Genomic DNA, 16,719 nt, shown 5'->3' with positions numbered 1-16,719 from the left:
TTTGATGGGAAAGAGATTGAAATTTAGGTATAAAATAAAGTGCTTAGATTAGATTATCCATGCTTGCTCCCTTTATCTTTGAAAATTAAGAGCTACCAGTACCTTAGAGATGTGGAATACACATTAAATATAATTTATTATCTCTAAGAAAAATGAAAATCATTCCCAGTAGGCTAGCTCCAAGATTGGCTGTGTAAGGGCAAGCAATCAAGAGATTCATGGTTGTTTTCTTGCCTCTGAATTTGGAAGAAGGCTTAGGAAAGAAGCAGGTTTTAAATCATTGCTCAAATAGATCAGACTTCAACAAGTTGTTCCCAGGAAGCAAACTGTATAGATTAGGCATGCTTATATACAAGGCTTTCTTAATGCATTTACTGTGACAATCTGCCAGGCAGATCCTTCTACCCATTCTCATGTATAGCTCAGAGCCACTATACCTAGAGATTGGTCTCTATTCTAAAGGAAGAGCATTTTAGTTCTCTGGCTAAAGCAAACATTTAGTTCAGGAGCAAGGAATTTCTGGACAGCATGTAGAAATGCATTCTCAGAATCTTTGCCTAGGTTCAGACCCTAATGTTGCCCTAATCGTCTCCCTCTATTTCTGAACTCTTGCTGGTTCTAATATTTGATAACTGCCTAATTCTTCCATCTTGCCTGCCTGCCCGCATTCCTGAGTTATTTACTCTGATCAGAGTCATTAGTATATTCTAAGATTAACTGAAAGAAGGCTTAAAATGCAATACTTTGTTCTGAACTTTTCCATTCTCTTGACTGCTTGCCTGTTTCCATACCCCAGGTCTGGTTTGTGAGAGTCATCCCAAGAATTAGGAAAGCAGTTTTTGGGATGACTTCATGTGGTTTGAGATCTCCTGGAAAATTTTGCTGAGTATTTTGGGCATTATGTGAAAGTTTCTCTGATATAAAATTAAATGCAACTTGCAGTTACTCTCAATTGCAATTATTTTTTGTTCCAACAAACTTTATACAAATACAATGAATGAAACATCTCTTCCCCTCAAGGAACTTATTTCTAAGGGGAGAGACAACATGGCCATGTATATTAGGACTCAAAAATAAATATAAATAAATGCAAAGTACCAAAATGTAGTTTTGAGGGCAAAAACGTGCATCTGGAAAGATCAGAAAAGGCTATATATAGAAGAGATTATTTCTATGTACTAATTGACTCTTCTTCCCTATCTGGAATGGATTTCTCACCAATTTCTAGTTGTTTAAGTCCTCTGAGATCTGATTCCGAGATGCCCCTTCCAAGCAGTCTTTCAACCAGTAGGTCAATGAGCATTTATTAAGTACTTTCTATGTGCCAGACACTGTTAAGCATGGTACAAAGAAAGGCAAGTATTTTCTGTCTGTAAGGAGCTCCCATTATAATGAGTCAACATGCAAATAACTCTGTACATACATATTTAATAGAACATAAATAGGGAAGACATCATTGCAATGAAGACTGGGCAGGGGAGAGGGTATTGGTCAGGGTTTGTGGATAGGAAAGAATGGCCTCTTGCAGAGGATAGTTTTGATCTTAGGTGTAAAGGAAACCAATGAAGCTCCAAGGCAGAGACTGGTGGATCATCCATGAAAAGCCATGTATTTGGAAGATGGAGTGTCTCTATCCACTGAGCCACCTACCTGCACCAAGGACCTTATATTCTAATAATAATATTCTAATGGGAGATACATAAACATGAATAAGTTTATGTGGTATAAGTACTTTCAGAAATATAAACTGATAGAAGACTTCCAGAATCACATAACTGGTGTTGGAACCAGACCATTGGACTCTGAGTTTAATGATTAAATTCCTGTATATTGCAGTCAGGAATTTAGCCTGAGATTAAGTAGTTCCCATATGGACACATTGGATATTTAGCAAACAGACTGCTAAGGCTGTAACAATATACATGATTAGTTATGACTAAGAATCAATTCTTCACCTCTTTGTATAATCTCCTGGATCTTTAATATACAATGTAAGAAATTGATTTTGCACTAAAATTAACTTCCCCTATCTTCCAGAAATCCTGCAAATTGAGTATGCATTCTCAACCCAGTAATATAATTCATCCTTTCTTTCTACTTCCTCAGCAAATGGTGATTAGCTTATTAATAAGATTTGCCTTATAAAAATACTGCACAGTATTTTTATGATGATAGATTTAATTATTTTGTTATTTTCCAGTTTTAAAATTTTTATTAACTTGTTTTGTTTTTCTGTCACCTTAATTCCCAATTTTATCCTTATGACAAATAAAAGAGAAAAAAAAGTAGTCCAGCAAACCAAACTCTAATAACATGTATAATGTTCTATACCCATAATCCCCCACCTCTCCAAAAAAATTGATGGAGTTATTTAATTCAGTTACACAAACATTTATAATTGGCAGTGGATAGACATTATAGTGGAAAGAAATCTAGGCTTAAAATCAGAATCACCTAAGCTCAAAACCTGATGCAGACACTGATGAAGATGTGCTACATTCAGCAAATTATTTTCCACCCCTCAGCCTCAGTTTCCTCATCTATAAAATGAGAGAGTTAGACTTGGTGGCCTCTGACATCCTTTCCAACTCTCAATATATGATCTTTTTAAGCACCTTCTACATGTAAGGCATTCCAAACCAGCAAGCATTAATTTCCCAACAAAGCAACATCCTAGGTGCTGAGGATACAAAGACAAAAATGAACTCTAGTCCCTGACCTCCACGAAATCATATTCCATGGAGAAAATATGAAAGAGAAGTAAAAAAAACAAAACCTGATGACTAATGACTCGGGGATCAGGAAAGGTTCACTAGCAATCAATTTTTACTTGTTAGGGAAACAATGGATTTTTGGCCAGAGAAGTGATACAGGAGTGCATCTTGAGCATGAGATTAAGCCTATGGTAAGGCAAATCCGGAGGAGATGGTTCATTAGCTAAATATGGCGCAGAGGCTGCAGATAGATACATGACCATGATCCAGAAGTCTGAGATATTGAGTTCTTTGTTTTCAATTTCTTTCTTCAAAATGAAGGTAGTGACACAAACAGAATTACTGGAAGGACTTCCTTGAGTCCTGTAGTCTAAGAATTCTACTCATCATGCCCCTCAGATTTACTTTCTAAAAACTATAAGAAATTTCTGGGCCATTTTCATAAAGCCTGTCATGAGGCTTCATTCAAATCTACCCCCTTTTTTTAGAAGTTTTTTTGTTTACATTCAAAGAATTTCAGACTATTGTCAGTGTGCTTTTTAAAAACATCTTCAATGATAGCTGCATTGATCTGTTATATAAATCAGAGTCTAACATATGCATGAATCTAATCATCTAGTAATTTGGGGCACATAATAGTAAATTAAAAACAAGTCTTTGGATATTTTGAAATTCTTTTGAAGCCACTAATATTCATGTGGGATTTAAAATGCAAAAATATAATCCATTTTTCAGAAGTTCATTTTGTTAATCTCCTTTTCAACATAACCCAGCATTGTCTTGGGCTGACTTCCACTGCGCACCAGCCAAGCATCTTCACTCAGCTGTCTTCTGAGTCTTCCAGCCTTTTAAACCAGGATAGCAAGGGATATCATTGTCATGTAGTCATTGATTTTTAAATGGATTTTATGAAAACTACAAATCATGCTTGCCTGAAAAATTCTGAAAAATCTAATTTTATGTCCCTCAAACATTTAGTCTTTCAAGAACACAGGTATATGGAATCTGGATATGCGTGCTAACTTACAGTCTCTCTTTTTTCTATTTATTTTTTTAAATTTTGAATATTTTCCCATAGTTACATGTTTCATGTTCTTTCCCTTTCCCCAAACCCTCCCACCTCACCATAGCACTAACTTATAGTCTTGAAAATTGTCCTTTAGGAAAGCATAGAATGGTCTGCACGTGCCCATGGGACCCACAATAATGTTATTGTTAGAAATCATATGATGCAAAAATGTGTGCTTTAAAACACTTATGGTCCCTGAATTTATATAATCCAAATACTGTATAATTAACTGATTTGCATCTGAACAGCTACTTGATGCAGTGTCTCCTGTTTAGAAAATGTTCTTAAATTATAAGGTAGTTGCTGTAAACAACACCTAGGTATGGTTAAAGATCTTGTTTTCCCTCCATGGTTTAGGCAGTTGTTATTATGACTTGGAAGAGAGGAACTTGCCAGCTTTTATTATAATCTCCTTAATTTAGTTATTTATAGGAATAACAGCATATATAGACTCAAAATGAAAGGTTTGTTTCTTTATAGGACTTAATGATATTCCTTTAACGTCATTATTGCAGAAATGGCAATTGAAGTTCAGGAATGAAAGAGATATTTTTTTGGAGGCGATGCAGTATGGTGGAGAGTGGCCAGGTTAAGAACCTGAAGATCTGCATCTGCTACCTACCTGTGTAGCTTTGGACCAATGACCCATTGGCCAATGATGCATTTCATGACTTTCTTCATCAAAATTCAGTTTCTTCCTCTACAGAATGAAGCAGTCAAGCTAGAGGATATCTGTCAGATCCCTTCTCTAGATACAAACCTAGAAGCCATTTGCATGATTCTTCAAAAAGAACTGTGCCTTGTCTGTGTGTGTGTGTGTGTGTGTGTGTGTGTGTGTGTGTGTAGCAACTTGGCTAGACTCCTATTTATATTTCTAATATTATTTACACTAACAATCCCTTCTAGGGTCTCAGAGAGACTTGGTGTTAGTGAGGTGGACAATGAGGGGAGAAATGCAATTTTACCTGTAATCTTACTGACCAAAAATTGGATTGCATCCTCAATTTAAGTTCTTATCACAGCCTCCAAGATGACTATTTTGGATATAACATGGCATAGTAGCTAATAGTTCTTGAAGCCAAGAACAGTTGGGTTCAAATTCTACCAAATTCTACCACTAATTTTAGACCATTTCCATACTGTTTTTTTACATCGGTCATTTAACTTCTGAATGCTCCTAGAAAAATCTCCATGAGTATAAGTGATAGTCTTTACATGAGAAGGCAAATTTCCACATCAGAAATTCCCCACAGATATGAAATTTCTAATCTCTCCCCTTCCTCCTTTTTTCTCTGACTAAATAAAAAAAATTACCCTAAACACAAGTTTACCACCATTTTGCCTTATTCTCTACTCCCCTTGGCAGTTGTTGGTTTGGAAATTCCCTTGTGAATCTGATTTAATGTTTATTTATTCAACCCAATTATTATTATTACTATTATTATTATTTCATCATAAAATTATTATTCATAATATAAAATAATCATCATTATTTTATTATAATAATTATCATTTATAATATTTATAATATAAAACAATAATTATTTTAGTATAACTATAATATTTACCATCTAAAATAATAATTGTTATTATTTTATTATAATTATTGTTTATAATATTTATTATCTAAAGTAACAATTATTGTTTTATTATAATACTTATTATTTATATTTATTATCTAAAACAATTATTATTGTTTTATTATTGTTTATTTTAATGATTTTTCATTTTTCATTTTATGTAATTATTAAAATAGTTTTATAATATATTTTTTTCTATTTATAAATTGTGATTATAACAATGAATACTAATTATTTATGATATTTAATATCATTCAGTTAACTGGTTATTTAATTATAAAAATTGCCACAAATATATTTTGGAGAAAGTATTCTTTTTGAAAAGGACAGAGGCCAAACAAATCTTAAACCTAACACTTACAAGGTAATCATTCTCTTGCGTTGCTTACAATTAGTCCCTGATACTTATTGTGCACCCAGGGGAAACCTCTACTGTGAGGTGCTTAGGGACACACACTGAAGAAGAGACATGATCCTTGTCTGTCAGAGTTTTAGGATCAACAGAAGTCATTGATGCATCGTGTTACAAAGTATTAAGCATGGCCTCCTTTGTTTTGTCCAGTGTCCTATGCATAGTAGGCATTCAATAAATGTTTCCTAATAAAGGATGTTATTTTCGAATCTTTGCTTTTAAACCTTCCATTTTAACTTTCTGCAATAGTGAAAGCAGTGCGTGGAGGATTATAATGAGTCTCTGCAATTTTCTGTTTGGACTTTTTACATTACAGAAACCCTATTATTTTTTAGCCAGAATGGGATGCTGAATGGCAGCATGGGTCAAGTCTTATTGCCCTAGGCTGTACCTTTGAAAAATTGCTCCAAAGATATGACCTGATTTTTTCATTGTGCTGGGATATTATTGTATCATATATGATTTAAAAGAAGTGGCCCTTTACTGAGGGCCTAGAAAGCCTTTCTAAAAAAAATCAAACAAAAACAAAAACAAAATGAAACAAAAAAATGGATATTTTCATTGTGTCTTACCTGCATTTATTTTAAAAGGATTTGACAATTAATTCCGTCTAGGGGTTTTCCACAATACCCAGTTTTCTAAAGGATTTTCCTGTTAGAATATAGTGTGATTATCTCTACAATCCTGAAATCAATTTTTTTCCCCTGAAAACTACAATTAGAAATTAGCCTAATGGTGCTAAGATATTTCAATATGGAAGAGTAATGGTCAACTGTGGAAGATCAATGAAGAAGCAAACCATAGTATGGTAAAAATGATCATACATAATATATGTTATGAACTAATACTAGATAATATATGTTATATATGTGTATATATATATATATATATAATTAATGAACAGCATTATAAAGATGACCAATGCATTTCTTTAAGTTTCTCTGCTTTTGTGAAAGGTGATTTGGCCATGCCTCAAGATAAAAGACAAAATGTGGCAACTAGACATTTTGATATAGAAGGTGGTAATATTTGAGCCTTAAGGTTTTGTGTTTATCTTTGTTGAATAACATGTAAGTGACTCTAACTTCTCCACCAGTCTTCATCTGTAAAAGAGATAATAGCCTAATAATAATAATAACTAATAATAATAACTAATGAGGTATATTGAAATTTTATGGAATCGATATTCATCTCTGAATTCTGTGAGATAATAAGGGAATTCTTAACAGGAATTCGAGAGACTCATTTTTATTTATTGTTTGTTTCAATAATTGTATGGAAGTGGGTGATATATAGCGTTGATCAAGTTCATGGAACTGAAGTCAACTCATTTATGCTCTTGTAAAATGTAAATCTATCATTTGCAAGACAGATACCTTCATTGTTTTATTGACTTCTTAAAAATTAGCTTTAATTTTAAAATCAGCATGCAACTATCATGTTTTATTGCCTACCTCAAGGGCTGAGAATTTCATCATCATGGGGATAGTCTCCGTAATATTAGCTGACTCAATTTGGGGATATGCTGGAGCCAGCTCATACCCATTCATAAGCTTCAATTGTTAATTCTTTAAAAAAAAAAAGAAGTTTTGGGGGCAGTTGGATGGTTCAGTGGATTGAGAGCCAGACTTAGAGGTGGAAGGTTCTGGGTTCAAATATGGTCTCAGACACTTTCTAGCTGTGTGATCCTGGACAAATCACTTAACCCCATTGCCTAGCCCTTACCACTCTTCTGTCTTAGAACCAATACGTAGTATTGGTTCTGTCTTAGATACTATGTGTTGGTTCTAAGACAGAAGGTAAGGGTTTAAAAAATGTTTTATTGATATTTTTTGTTTCTTACATAGTTATCTCCACTATTCCTACCCACATAAAGAGAGCCATCCCAAATAAAAATAGCATTTTTTAGGGAGGAAAAAAATCAATACAACTGATCAATACATAAAACAGTCCCAAAACATATAATGTATAATATTTGTGGTTCTCTCACCTCTATGAAGGAGTGGGTTGCAAAATATTCAGTATGAACATTTGTACCTTGGAAATCAGCACACGATACAAATCAGGGCTTGATTTCTGATTTTACTGATTGTCTAAACTTTAGAAAATAATGGAGAATACTTAAAGGTATCACATATTTATTTGTGGAACTAGTTATTAAGCATTTATCAGCACACCCTCAATTGCTGTAGGTTTTAATATTTGCAAAGAACCTTATAAAAATGATCTCATTTGAGTCTCACCACAACTTTCTGAAAGTCCCCATTTTAGAGAGGATGAAATTGAATTCCAAAGGAGTTAAATGATTTGATATTCAAAAGTGGAAAGCGTAGGAATCGAACCTATTCATTTCTTACCTTGAAGCTAGACAGTACAACCCTGTGACTTTCCCCTTCAGGCTTGGGTTGATGGAACAGGTCAGAAGTTGCTGTTTACAGAAACAAAACCCCAAGAACACAAAACAAAAAGGAATCATTAACCTATCTAAATTGGGCAGCCAACATCAATCCTGGGACTTGTACTTAAGNCACACACACACACACATATATATAAAACATATATATATATACATATATATACTTAGCTAGCATCAAAAACAATGTATAGCAAGTATCACAAGACATTGTACCTTTTCCTTTTCTTGCCTACCCCCTACATTCTCTGAGAAGAACAAATTAGGTCATTCATCTAAATAATGTTCTTAATTGACTTATAAAGGTAAAATTAATGCCATGGAAAATTCTTTATAAAGAAAGGTTGGAAGATATCTTCTCAGTCAAGATAAAGGCAGAAATGTCCTTTCTAAAATCTCCTTTATTATTATATGCTCTTCAGATTTCATTCAAAGAGAAAGAAAAATTATACTTGTTAATTATAATGGCAAAAACAAATTTGATCAAATATGTCAATTTCTGATAGTGAGAATTCATTAAAAATCAATAAGGACAAGTTCTCTTTTTAAACTTACCTGAAATGTATATTTTATCTAAAGCATAATATTTTTGGACAGCTGGATTAAAAAAAACTTTTAAAAGAAAATCCAGCTTGAGTAAAATGTAGATAATTTTTTTTTATTTTTTATTTTTTTTAAACCCTTAACTTCTGTGTATTGACTTATAGGTGGAAGATTGGTAAGGGTAGGCAATGGGGGTCAAGTGACTTGCCCAGGGTCACACAACTGGGAAGTGTCTGAGGCCGGATTTGAACCTAGGACCTCCTGTCTCTAGGCCTGGCTCTCAATCCACTGAGCTACCCAGCTGCCCCCTAAAATGTAGATAATTTTAACTCCAAAGGAAAAGTGTAGATTTAAGTCAAACCACTTCAAAATGCTTCAATTTTGGCTTCCTAACATAAATTTGATGCTAAGTCAAACATGTATGCATTTATATATTCAGTGTCTAATTTCTTGACTCACTATTCACTTGCATTTCCTCTTTAAATGAGTTATAAGGAGGGGGAGATGAAAAAGGAATAAATTTGGGATTGAGTCATGATGCTGTTATACTTCCTGTGTGATCTTTGACAAGTCAATTCAATTCTCTCTGCTATGATTCCCTTATGTATGGAATTAGGAAATCCTAGCTCTAAACTTCTGTGATTTTATAGAGTCCATTTTTTTCCTGGAATGGAGGAGTCAATTCTATTCTATTCTCAGAATAAGAAAGAAAAGTTACTCTTTGTAGGGTCATGGAAAGTATACTGTATCTCAATTTAATTCCTGGACTACTTGGATAACTTTGAGCAACTTAACATTTAACATTTGTGAGCCTCATTTTCCTCATTTTTAAACTCAAGACTTTAGAATAGATGACTTCTAAAATACCTCCCAGAACTGTACACACACACACACACACACACACACACACACACACACACACACACACACACACAGATCTATACAAATAGATAGATATAGATAGAAAGATAGATAGGTAGATAGATAGATAGCTGGATGGATGGATGGACAAATAGATAGACCCACAGACACACACAGACAGATAGATAGACAGATAGATAGGTAGATAGATAGATGGACAAATGGACAGACAGACACATAGATAGATAGATAGATAGATAGATAGATAGATAGATAGATAGATAGATAGATAGATAGATGGATGGATGGATGGATAGATGATAAATATAGACAGACAGACAGATAGATAGAGAGATAGATGAAAGGATAAATGGACAGACAGATACATAGAAAGACAGATAGGTAGATAGATATAGATAGATAGATAAATAAATGTGTGTGATCTTACAGACTATATATCCCTCAACTTTGAATAAATTTAGCAGATGTTACTGAATACTCAAGCCTAAGATTAACATTTTGGAAATATATGTTATTTGCCAGTCATTTATGGAGTATGCTCTCTTAAGAGTCATGCCAGTCCTTTTACACAATATTAAGTACTTCCATGGCTATTATTTCATTTGATCCTCACAGCAGCACAGCAAGGTCAGTGTTGTTATCCTCTTTGACCTTTGGCATGATTTGCTCTTGGCCGACAGTGTTCTGGAGGTTTTAGAGTCTCTTTTTTTCCATCACAGCCCCAGTTGCATTCTCAGTCTCATTTTCTGTCTGAGAAATTTAAGCTCTAGTATCTTATAAAACACAAATGACTCTATTTCCTGATGTAAAAGTCTTAATGCCATTCTCCATAATGCCTATCTCAATAGAATTCCATAAGTGTGTTTTGGTGCCTGATTGCCCTTTTGAGAAACATACTACTTTGCAGCTTTTTTATAATGAAGGTGGTCAGGACACTTTCAACACTGGGATACTGGAAACGATTTCTGTAAGACTCATTCCTTGCCATTGGTCCATTTGAAGGTTTGCTCAGAAGCCAATTAGCCAGGACTGGAAAGATTTTAAAAACCTGTTACCTAATCTCTCCAGAAATAGTTTCTGCAAAGATTACATTTTCAATAAGAACAGGAAAAATGTTAATAAAAAGTAATAGCAATTCAGTTTTGCTTATCAGTTTACTTATGGCAAAATTTTTTAAATGGTACATGACTTTCTTATACTAGCTGGTCTTTATTGGTGGAAGCATAGTTTTCTTTTTCAAGTGCTAACATTACTTTAACTGTGACTCATCCATACCTATGTAAAACTTTAACATGAGTGAACGAAATCATAGCAGGTAAACCACCTGCTGTGACTTTTAATATCAATTTAATATCAGAGAAATCCTGGCATAAAGGAAAGTTAGTGTAAAGGGAAGAAGGGTATACTAACTGTCCTAGAACCCTAGTTTATATCCTGATTCTGATATTTATTAGCTGAGTGGCCTGACAATACCCCAACTTCTAAATATTTCAGTAAATGTCTTTGCTTTGCAATGACTGACCATTAACCATCAACCAGCATTTCATGACAAACCCATTGTTTTAAAGCTTATGAGTTAGAGCAGTGATGGCAAACCTTATAGAGACTGAGTGCCCAAACTGCACCTTCACACTGCATGTTGAGCCCCCCCCCACTTACCCCAGACAGGGGAGGGAGGAAGCATACCCATTGGGGTGCTGGGCAGGGGGTCAGGTCATGTGAGAAATGTCCTCAGGCATGCATGGAGAGAGGGAGGGGAGCAGCCTCCTTTGGCACACGTGCAAAGTTTCACCAACATGGAGTTAGTGTGTTAAGCCTGTGGATCCGTAGATTACCTTGAACTGAAAGTAGTCATTCTCACATTGGAGTTAATATTTCTTTCCAGTGGTCTTTTAGGACTCTAAACCATAGAAGACTAAATCATAAAAGAAAAATAAAAATGGCAGCCAACTGAAGGGCAATGATAAGACAGATGATGGTGTAGGAAGGCTAGATCATTTTAACAATGATGACTTGTACAAAAGAAAGATAAAAGACATAATAAGAACTTATAACACTGGAGAAAAAAGGAGAGAGCCATATAATAAGTATGATATACCCCTGAAGGACAATCTAATGGTAGAGTAGTAGAGTGGAAAAATTAGAACAAGAATGATGGGAAGAACTCTGTTGTACTGAATGGATTCTCTAGTATTGATAATCTACTGTCTCATCAGTGTGGCACTATGGTTCAGGGGAAAGACTACTGGATCTGAAGTCAAAAGTCTTTATTTTCAAATCCTCTATCTGTCCCTATGCTATCTTAAACAATTTTCATTCTCTGGATGTCGACTTACTCATCTATAAAATGAAAGAGCTCAGAACATGCTCTCTCTTATGTGTCTTCTGTTTATAATTCTGTGATCTATTATTTATGAGAAGGCATGGATAGGTTCTGATCTGTGCCAAGATAGGGAATACTCAGCCATCACATACCTATCCAAGTGTAGGCATTTTGTTTGCCTCTTCCATACCCTGCCTCATGTTTTTGTTTTAATAAATGAGGCTATACAATCTAGGATTATTTCTTGGGGTTTATATTAATTATTAAATTTAATTTAATATTGTTCTTGAAAAGATAAACTGCTCTTGTAGTAATTATTATTATCATCATAGAAATTAGGATAATAATTTATGCTTAAAATAAAATATTATCTTATTTTGACACATTTTATGATTCTATAAAGATTCATTTGGTTGAGGTGGGACTTTGGTGGTGACAACTAGGTCAGTGTTCTCATGTTACAAATGATACAAGTAATAAAAACATGCATATCACCCTTTGTTTCTCCATTTTTTTTTGCAATGCTGGGTCTAGAATTCATACCTCCTATTTCCAGAAGTCCTTGCTATTGAAATTACTTAATATAATCTTTTTATTTACTTAAATAACCAATAGCATATGCCCTTTCTGCTCCTCCCCAACCCCCTAGGACTTTAGATTCACATGAATTGAGCCAGATCTTGGAAGTTTATCTAAAAGGCTTATTTTTCTTTGGCTTGTGCTTACCAAGTTCCACATCGACCTAATGGTTGGCTTATGTTTGCCACAGATGTGAGCAACAAGATTCACAGTTACTATATAAGCATTCAAGGAAACATCTACAGATGTTACAGCCTTTATTTATATAATGAAACAATTATACAAGTAGACACAGAATCTAGATAGCGCAGTTTGGATAGAGTGCCAGACTTAGAGTAAAGAAGACTCTTCTTCCTGTATAAATGGAGATTTTGAACCTTGGACTTCATCGCCCAGAAGTCCCTTAGTATTTCCCCAAATCCCCTTTAATCTCTTCTGCATCTCCACATTTGTGTGGTCACATTATTGTTTTATAAATTCTGAAGCTCTTTCCTCTTCCTCTCTTCTTAATGAGCTGGCTGAAGTTAGTTTAGCACCTTTTCACTCTAGTTGTTTATGTTTAATATTAATAAAACTTTATAAAATATAATATTTAGGATTTGCATATTAATTTTCATCTTTACATTCCTGAGTTCAGATCTTACCTCAGATAGCTGCTGGCTGTGTTACCCTGGGCAAGTCACATGACCCCATTTGTCTCAGTTTCCTAATTTGTAAAATGAACTAGAGAAAGAAATAGGAAACCACTTCAGTATCTTTGCTAATAAAACTTCAAATTGGGGTCATGAAGAGTTGGACACAATTGAAAAATGACTGAACAACAAATGAAACTATTTCACTTATAGAAAATGAAGAAAATTCAGAGGACTCAAGGGAGCTCTTGAAAAGATAGATAAAAACAATGTAAGATATTTATAGATGTTCCCCTAGAAAATTTTGAACTCAAGGTTGCAGCTTTGACAACATTCCAACATTCTGATGAATCTCTTGTGCCTGTCACATGGTTCTACCCAATTTCCTCAAAAACAGTATAGAATCCCTCCTCTCAGAAAGAAAATAGATTTTGGATATGCTGAACAAATAATCCCTCTTTCTTTTGATGTGCATTACTTACAAAACTCACTGAAAATCAATTATTTTCTTCTTGCCTTCAATTTTATCATTTTGAACCTTTTTTTCTTTTGTGATAGGAATCACATGGCCATTGCTCTTTCTTCAAGAGTGATGCTGCACATGAAATAACATTCTATATTTAAAACATCCAATTCCTAAAATCAGGATTATTTTCAAAGCAATTCACAAGGCTGATTCTGAAATCTGTGTTTTTTTCTCAAAGGCTGGAATACTGGGATTTTACAATTTAGGGAATTAAAAAAATTCCTACTTCTTAGGGGGATGATTTTTAGGGGAAAAAACACTTGCCATGTTTGCCTTCTCAGCTAACTGGGCAGGCACTGTATGTATGATTATACCATGTAGCTTCTCGAAGGACTCTGCCACTGTCCTGGGTGCCATCTATTTGGCTTGGAAAGCCTATTGACAGCTCTTGAGGTCTGGATATGGGCTCTGAAATCTATTGAAGAGCACAATAAGTCTAATGTGTTCTGGCCTCCAAAACAATAAAGCACAGACTCAATCTTCCACACATCCCCAGTCTGGACAATTTTGGCCAAATCTACTTTGCTTTGGTTTATACCCTGCGCATAGAGAGGGTGGAGAGGGACTGAGTTGATCTGTCTTCTGGCCCAGTTTTATGGCCAGTTCCCATGAATAGGGTCCATCTTTCTGAGTCCCATACAGCCAGCCATCTTGGAACATCTTCAGTTCCTGAAATCCAATCCAACCTTTGAATGACATGAGTCCACTGCTGATCAAGGAGCTCATCAAAATGATAACATAACTCTCTGGGCCAACCTCCATTAAACTTACTTGAGTGCTTGTTGAATTCTCATTCTTTTCCTTTTCTCTTCCCAGTAGAACCTAAAGATTCTTGAGGACAGACGTGTAAAATTTTAATTTTATTCCCTAGTTTCTAGCCCAGTGCCTTGCACATAATAAGCTCTTAGTAAATGTAGAGTTAATTTAATATTATATCACGTTAGTATCCTTTCAAAGAAGAACGTTAGTGCAAAAGTGAAGCATTTCAGTGAACACTCCAGAGGGGAATTTGCACAGGCATTTTTTTGCGAGGCATTTCCCATTACTTTCATTTTTGCCATAAATCGAGTCAGTCTGCATAATTCAAAAGGAAGGAATTGTCAACATTATGAGGTTTTTGTCCTTTGTTCTTATAGACTCATTTCCTTAATGTTGCCTTTTTCTGAAGAATAGAAAAGAAGGGGCAGCTATGTGGCACAGTTAATAGAGTGCCAGACCTGGGAATAGAAGACCTGAGTTCAAAACTGATCTCAGACAGTTATTAGCTGTGTTACCCTGGGAAGCCACTTACCTGTGCCTCAGTTTCTTTATCAATAAAATGAGCTGTAGAAGAAAATGGCAATCCACTTCAGTATCTTTGTAAGAAATCCCCAAATGGGGTCCTAGAGAGTTGGATAAGACTGAAAATTCTGAACAAAAGGGGGAAAATTGTTTGGGAATAAGATAAGGGCCTGGTAGAGAGTAGTGGTTCTCCAGATATTTTGTTTTATGCATCTCTCCTTTGGGGGAGACTTCAGAAGGGCATGTCTCATATGTTCCCACAACTTAGTGGTATAAATCTTTATCTCACCCAGCCATGCACTTTGGAGAATTTATTGGGATGAATCCATATGACAAGGTCCATGAACCTCTGATACTTGGTACCTCTCCTGAGCTTCTTCCTTTTCCTTTGGACAAAAAAAATTACATGTAATTTCAATAAATATATTCATCAACAATCATTAATTAAGCTTCTTATGTGCTAATCTGAAAAGATGGAAGAGTGAATAGAGAGCCAGCCTCAAAGCCAGGAAGATCTGAATTCCACCAACTAGAAATCACTATCGACAATTTTATCTAAGTATCTAGATGATGATGACTAAAAGTTCACAATGATATCTGAAAGTGTGGGAGGTAGTTATGAAATCATCCAAGACAAATGTAACTAATTTGGCATAATTTTAATGTGAAGTCATTATATTCTGATTCTTTGAAAATGAGTTACACATGTATAATGGAGAACAAAAAAAATTGAAATAATTGAAACAGTTCATTCAATGCCATGAATAATTATGACTATTTAACACTCTCCTAACCAATTTGGAAGATCAATAGAATCAAAGATTTAGAATTGGAATGATTTCAATACATCCTTTCATTTACAAATGAGGAAACTGAGGCTGAGTAGTGAATACCCAGAGTCACACAGGTAGTTTCTGAGGCTGAGTTTGAATTCACGTTTTATTAATTCTACATCCAATGGGTCTATCCACTGTGCTACCTAGCACCTGCATATTTTCTTGCTAAGTATTTTCTTTGTAAGCTTTTTATCCATAGGGGGATGCTCTGTATACTGTTTTTGTGGCTTTCTTTTCCTAAAACATAATTTCTAGTGCTTTAATGAAGGAAAATAGTGGAAAGGTGACCATTAGCCCATAGTTTTGAAATTTTTGAAGCCAACTTTTAATTGAGAAAAGCAAGAGAAAAATGCTATTTGATGGCTTATGGCCCCTACCAATAGGTAAAATGGAGAACAGAATAAAACTTAGAGTCTAAAATATAGAAAATGGCAATTGCCTCATTATTGAAAATAACAGACTGTTCATTTGAGTCTTTATGGGGTGCCTGGAGGTAGGTGAAAGAAAGCAAGGTCAAGGAAAGGAGAATGGACATCTGAAGCTGAGATATACCCGACTCCACAATTGACTCCTTTAGATATAATGTTGAAAACTACACAGTCCTGGCAAATAAGTGACTTTTGACAAGTTTTCCTGTATTGGAGGCCTGACTAAAAAAAAATATTAAAGTGCTGACTGTATGTAAATGTGATGCCTTAAGGAAGCTCCAAGGCATCCACACTGGAACCTGCAGTGGGAAGGACCTAACAGTTGCAACAATTATAATACTTAATTTAGAGGGCTAAACTTAGGAGAAAAAATTAAAGTGGAAACAACCATCATTGCTTCCTAATTTTTGCCTTTCTCATGGAGACTGGTTCTTTCCTCTTGAGATTCCAAGGTTTGTTCTTTAGGTCATTGCACTATATATATATATATATATATATATA

General features: G+C 34.7%; 1 protein-coding gene across 1 annotated transcript in view; it reads left to right on the top strand.

Moving 5' to 3' along the window:
* Positions 1-16,719, top strand: part of TRHDE (thyrotropin releasing hormone degrading enzyme) — a 455,256-nt gene that overhangs the window by 332,429 nt on the left and 106,108 nt on the right. The gene's annotated exons all lie outside the window — the stretch shown is intronic.

Source organism: Gracilinanus agilis, chromosome 5 (genome assembly GCF_016433145.1).
Source record: "Gracilinanus agilis isolate LMUSP501 chromosome 5, AgileGrace, whole genome shotgun sequence".
NCBI lineage: Eukaryota > Metazoa > Chordata > Mammalia > Didelphimorphia > Didelphidae > Gracilinanus > Gracilinanus agilis.
Note: the sequence above shows the minus strand (reverse complement) of the source record. Positions and strands in the feature narration are given on the sequence as shown.